Below are 10,007 nucleotides of genomic sequence, written 5' to 3'. Positions count from 1 at the left end.
TTAAAATAGTGCAAGTTCATTTGAAACATGTACATTTCATCTGTTGCAGAACAAATGGTATTTGCTAAGTAGCGTTGATTGTCATTGATATTTACTTTAGTATTTAAAAGACACTGTAGGCTTGAACTTACTTATTATATTTAATTTAATATTTCTATTTTAAAGCTGCCCAACCACAACAATTCTGGATGGCTTACAACTAAGAATAAAGAAGAAAACACATATCAAAGAAAAAATAATACAACTGATCAGAAGACCAAACTCATAAAAAAAAGACCAAAGCAGGACCCTCACCTCTGGTTTACCTCACTGGATGGGTGGAAATATACAGAGACACATGGCCCCTCAAGTAGCCTGGCCCTATGCCATTTATTTCTTGTTTTTTCTCTCAACTATGGCCTCAATGATTTAAAGTAATTGTTAACATTCTAAAAAGTAACCTTTTCTCAAAAGAACCTTACCAATAATTAGTATCTTCAGATGGCTGTCATTTGATGCCTTTTTCTTCTGAGACAGTAAAGGGTAACATGGGAAAGACTTTTTTGTGGTGCTGCCCAATTGGTTGGGTTCACAGCATATTGAATCACAAATTAACCAACTGGAGTTTAGCTGGATGTTTTATATAGACCCAATCTGCACAAAATCTAGGCTTCCTATGATCTAGTATGCTATGCAAATCCAGCCAGAAAAATTGAGTAAGCCCAATTCAGCTAACCTAAGAGTAAACTTGTGCCAATTGAGTAGCAAGAGTGAACCTGTGCAACTTTCCTTGTACTCTTCTCACTCGAGGCACAAATGACCAAGCTCACTATCCTACTTAAACACATTATGTGAAGACCTAGTTCTCTGGAGAAGGCTCTAATGCTGGGAAAGGTGGAAGAAAAGAGATGAAGAGGACTAGCAGCAAGGTGGATGGACTCAGTTACAGTGGCAATGGGGACACTGTTGGAAGAACTGAAGGACCAGGTTAGGGATAGATCATCATGAAGAAAATCTATGTGGTCACTAAGAGTTGACAACAATTTGATGGCACATAATCATTGCAATTCTTGTAATCTAGTGCTATCTTTCTTACATTTAGTTCCAAGTAAAATGTCATGTTCTACTTGGAGATCTTGCTAATAAGTTTGAGGGACTGTTTTACAGTATTTGCTAGCAGTATTTATACAATGGGATTATGAATCTAAGAGATGGAAACTTAAAATACAGTGAATTCTAGATAAAATTGTTGCTGGATTCAGACTCAGATCATTAAACACTTTGAATAAAAGAGTGAGTGATACCAGGAAGCCATCAGTACAACAACGGCATCAAATCTGTGTCCTTTACATGACTCCCTTTAAATCAGGTGAATGATGGCATGAAATATGAGGTGAATGGAGTGGTCAAAATAGTTGTGCATCTCACTAGGAAGAAGGTAAGATGAGCTGTTGCCAGCCAACTTGGGAGAAAGAATTCTTGTTTGTTGATAAATTTAACTTTTTTTGCAGTGCTTAAACATTTTTTTCCCTTTCCTGTTCAATTTCCATTCCCTTCATCTTCATCTAGTTCTCTTTTCCCTTTTGTCATCTCTTCCCAGTGCACTTATTCCTTCTCACCCATTATCACCCTAGGTTTTTCCCTTTATTATTATTATTATTATTATTATTATTATTATTTGGTTGTTTCTGCTGAATAAGGGAGAGAAATATGAGTTTGTTTCTGCGTGTGAGAGGCGATAGGCTGTCTTGTTATACAGGCAATTTTAATCAATAGTTATTAATTGAATTAATGTTTTCATCTTAGGATTGCCTTCTGGAATTTAGCTTGTGGAAGGTATGTATATTCACGTGTATATGTATGTGCACATATTTTGGTGTAATGGTTAAGGCATCAGACTAGAAGCTGGGAGATTGTGAGTTCTAGTCCTGCCTTAAGCACACAGCCAGCTGGGTGACCTGGGGCCAGTCATTTGTCCAGGCAGTCTCTGAGAATCGGACACAATTGAACAGATTAAATAAATAACACACACATACACAAACATATTTAATGAAGGGGGTGGGAATTTCCAGAAAATTGGATTTCAAACAGAATTGGCATTCCTTAGGCTGACAAAATGGAGAAGCTGGGCATTGCATGGAATTTCTACTTTTTATAATTTGTTTTTGTGTTTACTTTTCCTTTGGGGAGGATCATTTAAAATTTAGTTTTGTCCTCGTTTTCAATAAATAAGATGTAAGAGGAAAAGCACCATTTTTGCAGCTGGGGGTTTTATAGCCAATATGTTTGTTTAATGTGTGCCTCTTCCAATGCCCAAGACCACAGAAATATGTATTCGGAGTGGAGTTTTAGAATGTGGTGTTTTAACAAATAAATTTCACCAGAGGGCAGTGTTGCATAGGATTCTTTGCCTCATTTTCATTTATGGCATCAGAAATATGATTTACCTGCCTGAATTATTTATGTTCATTCTGCGTATTGTTCTGCGTATTTTGTCCATAGATATGGTAAGTTGGATTGGCTTCAGTTCCTTGTTAAGCTTAAAAGGAAACCCAGGTCTGTGCTGTGTTGTGTGAAGGCCTGTTAGATAAGAAACTTACGTTTTGTTGGGTAATTTCTTTTGCTTGCAAAATTGAGAAGGAGAAAAGAGTGGGACTGGAGTCTGAATTAAGCATTGCTGTTTTTAATTACAGCAAATGGTAAATCCCTATGAATTCAGTGTGGGGAAAATAAATAGCTTGATAGGATTATTGCACAATACTTGGAACATAGGGAGATAGGGTCTATCTCTTACCTTTTGTGATGGCCCTTGGATTTTTCCCCCCTAAATCAGAGAAAGGGCTTTGCCCCATAATTTTAGAATAAATCATAGTACTGTTTGTATAATGTATCTGTGTCAGCTTCCCTTGAGACACAGCAATAAATCTCGACCCTCCAGATGCGTAACCTGTATTTAGAAACTTGCTTACAGCAGAAGTTCACAGATCATCACATAGCTTGATGAATTGTTTTATCATAGAAAAAAAATGAAGCCATATAGAAACAGAAGTTCGGGCTGTTATGGTAGAGAGAAGCCTAAGTTGTTCAGCATTGTAATTCTAGGCCTGTTCCTCCCACCTTTTTGAGTGAATGGAAATGTGGCTGTTCTCTTCACAGCCTTGAGATTGAGAGGCACCTGTTCATTGCTGAGTATTGGTTCTGTCTGACCTGGGAACCACTGGGTCCTGCCTCACCAGCTTTATTCCTTAGTATTTGAATAACCAAATTGTATCCTGTCAGCTGAGATCAGTGAATTAAAGAACTCTTGAGAACTTTATTTCAGGGGCAGGGAAATTATGGCTCTTTGCATGTTCCTGAACTACAGCTCCTCACATTCTCAGCTACTAGGATTAATAGTGAGGATTATAAGGAGTTCTGGTTGAGCAACTTCTGGAGGACTAGTTCCCCGTTTCTGCTTTATTCGCTTTGAAAATAAAGTGAGGTAAATGGTTTAGAAATAGAAAAAGGCACATATGCACAGGAAGTCCAAGGAAGTCCAATTGTTCTGCCCTTCTGCTAGACTACTTAAAGTTGGAATTGCTAATTTAGTATGTGACTTGTCCTGTGCTGTAGAATTATAATTCTCAGTATCTCTGTTTATAGCAATGATGGGTGGAGCTGGTGCGAACTGGAATCCAATAATATTGGAAGAGCCAATTCCCCATCCCTGTTCTACTGACAAGACTGTTCCTCACTTGCTGTCCCTAACCACAGCAGGATTGTGTGCTGACAACCTCTTTTTTTTTTCTGCCCTGTCCTGATGAGGTTGCCTTCATATCATCTCCAGCCATACCTGAGGTATCCTTGGCTGTTCTGGTTTTAAATAGTGTTTTCCCTCTTCTCCTAACACATTTTTTCCCCTTTGTTGTGGAAGTGATCTGGCACTCTTACCAACCATTTGGTTGTTAATGAAGTCAAGGATTGGGATCTCCCCAGCTTCTTGTGGCCACTGCTATGGGCTTGATTTCTCCCCTCCATGTGCTGCTCACTACTGTATCTGCCAATGCCATTTGGGCTTGGAGTGCAGAAGAGAGTTGACCCTTAATTACTGCAGAGGCACCTGCCAATGTGATGCTTGACTGGTCTTTCCACTGTGCTTGTCAAGTCTTATATGGGCTTATTGTAAGCACAGATTAGTGTTCTTTTGAAAGTGTTCTAACCTTTTTTAGACAGGAGTTTAGCATTCTTTTGAAAGAGCACCAGGCCTGTGCTACATAAAAGGTCTGTTTAAACCTGGACAGAGCGTGATTCTTGCAAGTTTAAGCTGCTAGTTCACCATTGGGTGTTAACGGGTGGTGGTGGTGGTTTTACTATTTTATTTATAGGGCTTATATGCCACTACAATCAGATCATTTCTGAGCAGCATATAATTCCCCAAACCAAATAGCTTAGGTTGAAAACAAAGAATGATAAATACAACATTATCAACAACAGAACCAGTAATTAATCTTGTTATTTATTTGTATTATTTTTGAGGATTCAGAGAAGAGCTCTACAGCTGTCACCCTGATTGGCCTGTTCTGTCGGGACCAGTCTCACGCAACTGTAGTTTCCTGAGATTGTTTGTGCAATGTGCTATGCCCTGGGGGGGTGGGGGGAGGAGGGCAGCTGCATTTTGCCTTCTCTATTCTGGCTTTGGTGGCACTGGGTACTATAATAGTGACTTTACGGTATGCAAGCCAATCCCAGTGGCACAATTTTGGAAGTCTGCTCTAGCATGCATGTTCCCCATAGCCGTTCACTGTTGGGTTTTTTCCCCCAGCTGCTGGCAGCCGCAGAGTCAGAACTGGACTCCTTGTCACGCGCTGCCAACATTGCTGTTCCCCTACAGCTCTAGTCAGAGCTTGTATGATGTCAGCTGTGCTGTTCATTCCTAGGCTTAAAGGCCAATCATGACTTCTTTCAAAACATGAGCCAGGAGGGAAAGCAGCCCACCAAGTGTTATTTGGGGACATATGGGAAAGGGCTGAGGCAACTGCAAGATGCAGCAGAAATAGCAATTCAGTAACTGGAGTGTAGACATTTTCCAAAAAATTGCAGAGGAAACATCACAAAGGTTCACTCTACTGGCAGGAAAGAACCACTAGTCTGGCTCACAAGAATAAAACAACTTCAGATAAGTAGTGTTTGATGAAGAAAAGACATAAAGAATTTCAGCAATTGTGATTCAAGAACAAGTTCTATATGAAGATATAATGTTCAAACCCTCTTGTGCTTCATTTTTCCTTCATTCCCCAATGCAACAAACTATTTGACCCCTTCTTTTGAGCAGGCTGGCTGGTTTCCATCTGGCCTTTGTTTCTGCAACTGTCGGATTTGCTAGCATACTGTTTTTCACCGTGTGAAAATTAACTCATACATGAGAGCGTAGATACCGTTGCACGGCAGTGAAGTGCTGGACAAAAACAGCATAATACCTAGAGTACAAGTGTCATCATTCACAACTCAAATCCTGAAATGCTCTGGCAATGTGTCCTGTACTACTACCCCAATTGTACTATACAGTATTCTCTAGGGCAGTGTTTCTCAACCTTGGGAACTTTAAGATGTGTGGACTTCAACTCCCAGAATTCTCCATCCAGCATGGCTGCCTGAAGAATTCTGGGAGTTGAAGACCACCCATCTTAAAGTTCCCAAGGTTGAGAAACACTGCTCTAGGGCATATATTTTGTATCTTATATTTATATATTGTATATGTTTTAATTTTTTTTTTTTTGGTTTATTGTTTTACCACCCAAAGTTACATTGCTTGAGTTGAGCAGCTTTATAAATCTAAAAAAGTAAGTAAATCACAGCAGATGCTTCACCTATACTAGGGTTTCCCAAACTGTGAGGTATACCTCCCTTGGGGAGGTGCAGACAGAATCCAGGGGAGGTGTGAAGAACCTTTTAGTTACATTGTTAAAATAAATCCACCTTTCCCAAAGTTTCATTGTATTGTTTTCGTAGTTCATTTGTGTTCATTTTAGTATTTGGAGTTTTAGGGGAGGTGTGTACATTAAGGTTACACTAAAGGGAGGTGTTGTTATGGAGTTCACTGGTGAGGAAGGAGGCGGGCCCTTCCAGGGGGAAAAACACGTGCAGCACAGAAAGCCTTGGGCAGCCAGCCAAGAGGATCAGACAGGACCCGCCTGAGAGTTTCTGGAGTTTTCCGCTTAAGAGCTTGCTGGTTCTGCTCAGTTTTGGCAAGATTCTGTTATAGGGTAGAAATGATAAAGACTAGAGCTTCATTCCTGACTCAGCATGGATTCTTCGCCTCATTCCTGACAGATGTGATAGCAAAAAGTTTAGGAACCTCTGAACTGCACTGAAGTTGGCTACAGAATAATTCACCCTGAAATATTTTTAATTGGAAAATGTGGACTGCACTGCCATAGACTCCCAATTTGTGCCTGAGTATCATGTACTGGGTAATCACTGTCCCACCTATTCTCAAGGACAGTGGGTGTCCTCTTGTACATGGACTGGAACAGGTTATGTCCAAAAATCAAGTCTTTCAGAGTTCTGGTTACTTTGATTTCTCAGAAAGGTTAAGGCTTCAGTGCAAGAATTCCATGAGTACTCTACTTTCAGATGAGAAACCTATATATAGACAAATTAACAAAACTATGGTTCTTTTTCTCACGTTTTTGTGATGCAAAGAGAAGGGGGCTTCTCTCTCTTATGAAGGCATGACAATCTGCATGGGTTGATTATTCTGAAAAAGGCACTAGACTTCTTATCAGCGTGAGAACCTCACCTCATGCTACCTTCTTAAAGTTCCTCCCCTTCCCCATCCCTAGAGGAATCTCTAATAATCTCCCCTCTCTCCCCCTCTTGACAGAAGCCAGTGGTTGATCAAGAATTTTCCTTCCCCTTTCTTTGTCACCCAGTCAAGAGAGAAGATCCAACAAGAGTTTTTTTCCACCAGTATAATCTGGGGGTCCTCCTGGCCTCACAACTCCTGCGCAAGGAGCAGGTGGCAGTCGTGGCTAGGAGGTCCTTTGCCCAACTTTTTGTTGTATGCCAGTTACGCCCTTTCCTGGGTCAGGAAGCCCTTCTCACAGTTGCTCACTCATGCCCCCAAAAAGGCTTGAGACGGTCAGATAACTCACCGGCAAAATGACCTTTGGTTTTACAAGAAAGACATTTTACAATGGACCCACATATGGAAGAGTGCAGGAAAATACAAAATATCCAGAAACGTCAGTATAGAGACCAAACATGTCTACTTTGTTTTTCTGTGGGTGACAATGCTCCCAGGTGCGTAGGCTCAACTTCCAATGGTTTTGAAAAGGATGTGATACTCTTTATTTCCCATTCCACTTCTGTGTAAGTTCTAATCTTTTGTCTGTGGCTACGCATCCACTAAGGTGTCTGGAGTCCGCTGTCAAACCAACTTGCCCTGTAGTTCATTAGATAGACATTCTTTAAATTGTTTAACTAAAGCCAAGTCATTCCTGTCTCTAGAGAAAAGTTGCAAGTGAGCCACATATGCCTACACTTTGCATTTGATGATGATGCTATCTGTTCAGTCATGTCTGATTGAATGGATAGCATCGTCATCAGTGTATTCTTGGCGATTCTATGGCCAAGAATACACTGCACTTAGCTTGGCACAATCTGTGAATTTCACAGTTCACTATTGCCCCCTTCTGGTAGAATCATCAAAGGCAGATTTCAGTTGAAGTAGCAAATTGTCCAGAATGAGGTGGTTATTCTCTAGGACTGAGATTGCCTATTTGATAGCTCTGCTTGTGAAAAGCTGAAGTATACATTTCAGCTGAGAATGATCTGTGAAAAAGTTGATCAGTTTCCAGGATATATGGACCTGCATATGATGGAAGCCTTGAATTTCTTCAAATTTCAGTGCAAGGACAATTCTTGACCTTCTCATGTGATTGTGCCAAAAGTGTATATTAGCATTCTGCCTTTCCCAGGGTTTGTTTCCTCACTATTGATGGTTACCTGCCAGTGTGATGAGATGGCAAAAAATCATGCAAGGAAAACTGGTTTTTGTGTATGATTCTGCAAGTCTTCCCAGAGCCAGTTTGGTGTAGTGGTGAAGGCCCCAGGCTGGAAACTGGAAGACCGTGAGTTCTAGTCCTGCCTTAGGCACAAAGCCAGCTGGGTGCTCTTGGGCCAGTCACACACTCTCAGCCCTAGGAAGGAGGCAATGGCAAACCACTTCCGAAATCTTCCCAAGAAAACTGCAGGGACTTGTCCAGGGACTGACTCAAAGCACCAAAAAACAAAACACACACACACACACACACACACAAACCTTAGGTCTTCCATTTCTGTACCACAGCAATGATTAAATATGGTCCTTTATATTTTATGCCTCCTTGAACTTCAAGAATGAGAAGTGTCTCTCTGTGCCAAAGGAAAATGTTTTGTACGTGAGAATGGGTTGGTAGGCCCATTGTGGTCAAACTATAAGCAAAGTATTTGTTGTGTCACCAGAAGTTGAGTGGGGAGAGTCCACTAGTGGTCAGTGCAAAAAGTAGTTTTAAATTTGGCTGGGCTTCACTATCTGATGGCTTGAAAACTGACTGGTAGCAAATCTGGATTTGATACATGATTCTGAGGTTCTAGATCCTTTGGGACTAGGGGGGTTGTAATTACTGTAAAATAAATAAATGAAACAATAATGCAAAATAAATAATAAATTAACAAATTAATATGTGGAACAGCATGAAACCAAATATGTGTAAGCTGGCAGCAGAGCACTCAAGAATTCCATGTAACTGCAGTTGCCTGTTCTTATAACAATAGACAAATAAACAATACTTCTAAAATCTGTATTACCATACTGATTTTCTTTCAGCCATTTAAAAACCTGTGGATCTTATATTGCAAAAATGAATTTAGAACAGAAGGGACCTGTTTGGCTTCTATCTCTGTTGTGTTTCTATGGCAATGCAGAGCAAGGAAACAAGATCTGTGGTTACTTTTTTCTTTTTTGGTAAAAGCTATTTGTTTACTTTTGAATGAGATCCAGACTTACTCCAGCTGTTCATAAGCGATTATGGTTTCTGTGAGGAAGGGAAATCGTTAGCCTATATTCCCATTCTGTGCAGAAACGGCAGGCTCACGTACCACGCTGTTCTGTGTTCTAATGTGTTTTCATTTTGATATAATACAGCTCTTGGCTGAGTGGAGCACTCCAAGAGCACAGCAAAAAGCCCCAGCCAACTGGAGCCAACCTTTGGTGACAAACGATTTGTATGGAGTGCACTGGGTAATTCGTACTGAACAGTGTGGTACAACTGTAGCTCATCCGCCACCAGCACTGCCTGGATCTCAGATTGTCAACATGGGCTTGGGATGTACAGATCACAGGGTGGAATGCTTCTTCATTCTATAGACAACTAAAACTCAGCACCCAGATTCAAGAAGAGCTTTTCTGGATCAGGTTCATGGTCCATCTAGTCCAGCAATTTGTGTTACACAGTGGCTGATTAAGTGCATTCAGGAAGCTCTAGTAATGCAGACACAAGGCCAATAGTCCTCTTCCTTAACTGCTTCCTAGTGAATTCAAGACATGCTACTTGTGAATACGGAGGTAGTAAATAGTCATCAAGCCATGGATAACCTGTTCCTCTGTGAATACCCCCCTTTTAAAACTTTTTAAATTGATGCCTATCTTCATCTTTGATTGCAGAGATCCCACAGTTGAACTATTGGTTGGGTAGAGTACACCTTCCATTTATCAGTCCCGAATGTCCCTAAGCTGTACGTGAATGGGTGTCCCTGAGTTCTCATACGTATGAGAAAAAATCGTATCCATATTTTATACGTGTGTGACTTAGATATCATCTCACCCTGACTTACTTTCAATCGAAGTAGAAAGCCCCAGATGGTGCAATCTTCCCTTGGAGCTCTAGCCCACTAATTTTTTTGGTTACCCTTCTTCGCACCTGGTCCAGCTCTATAGTTTTGGTGTAGTAACCAAAAGAACTTCAGGACTCCAAGTGCAGTGACCCTAGATTTATAGTGACTGCTAT

The sequence above is a fragment of the Candoia aspera genome, chromosome 1 (genome assembly GCF_035149785.1).
Source record: "Candoia aspera isolate rCanAsp1 chromosome 1, rCanAsp1.hap2, whole genome shotgun sequence".
In the NCBI taxonomy this organism is placed as follows: domain Eukaryota; kingdom Metazoa; phylum Chordata; class Lepidosauria; order Squamata; family Boidae; genus Candoia; species Candoia aspera.
Note: the sequence above shows the minus strand (reverse complement) of the source record.